The sequence below is a fragment of the Tupaia chinensis genome, unplaced genomic scaffold (genome assembly GCF_000334495.1).
Source record: "Tupaia chinensis unplaced genomic scaffold, TupChi_1.0 Scaffold144682_1, whole genome shotgun sequence".
Taxonomy (NCBI): domain Eukaryota; kingdom Metazoa; phylum Chordata; class Mammalia; order Scandentia; family Tupaiidae; genus Tupaia; species Tupaia belangeri.
In genome coordinates this window covers 270246-271059 of record NW_006204543.1, presented here as the reverse complement: position 1 = coordinate 271059, position 814 = coordinate 270246, and the positions used below count along the sequence as shown (strand labels likewise).

The following is an 814-nucleotide window of genomic DNA, read 5'->3' as shown; positions in this document are numbered from 1 at the left end:
CGGGGGGCCGCCAGCAGGGTGCAGTGGAGGGGGACGTTGTGGCCGGGCCACGGAGTGGCGTCCCTGGGCCGCGCCCCGCGCCCCGTCCCAGCCCCACGGCCCCGCAGGCGCAGCTGATCGCGCAGTCCATCGGCCAGGCCTTCAGTGTGGCCTACCAGGAGTTCCTGCGGGCCCACGGCATCGACCCCGAGGACCTGAGCCAGCGGGAGTACAGCGACGTCATCAACACCCAGGAGATGTACAACGACGACCTCGTGCACTTCTCCAACTCCGACAACTGCAAGGAGGTGAGGCCTCGGCCCGGCCGCGCCTGGAGCCCAGCTGCGCGCCCGCGGCCAGAGTGGCCTTGGGAGTGACCCTCGGTGCTCCGCACTGCTCTGCCACTGCCAGGGGACATTCTCGGTGTGAGCACCTGGGTCTCACCACCCCAGGCCCGGCCGTGGAGGCTGGCGGGCCCTGCGTGTCCTCGGTGTTCGGGCAGTGCGGGCACAGAGGAGCAGGGAGCCTGTGGCCACCCGGCCCTGAAGCGCCCTCGTGTGTCTGCTGTGGGGGCGGCACTGCCGGGCCTGTGGGGCGGCTTCCAGAAGGGTGACTATGGAGCCAGGGAGCCGGGAGGGCTCTGCTCCCCGGGCCGTCTGCTGACCTCCAGAGGCCGGGGGTCTCTGCAGCCAGTAGGGGCTAGGCAGTTGGGTGGCTATGAGCCAGGTGGTCAGTGCCTCGGGAGCCAGAGGGCGAGGCAGACGCAGGCAGCTGCACCCCCTTCTCCGCCCCTGCAACCTGCTCCCTGGGTCCTGTGTGCCCTCGCACCCCACAG

General features: G+C 71.1%; 1 protein-coding gene across 1 annotated transcript in view; it reads left to right on the top strand.

Moving 5' to 3' along the window:
• Window positions 1-814, top strand: part of APBA2 (amyloid beta precursor protein binding family A member 2) — a 90494-nt gene that overhangs the window by 82545 nt on the left and 7135 nt on the right. The window lies entirely within an intron of this gene.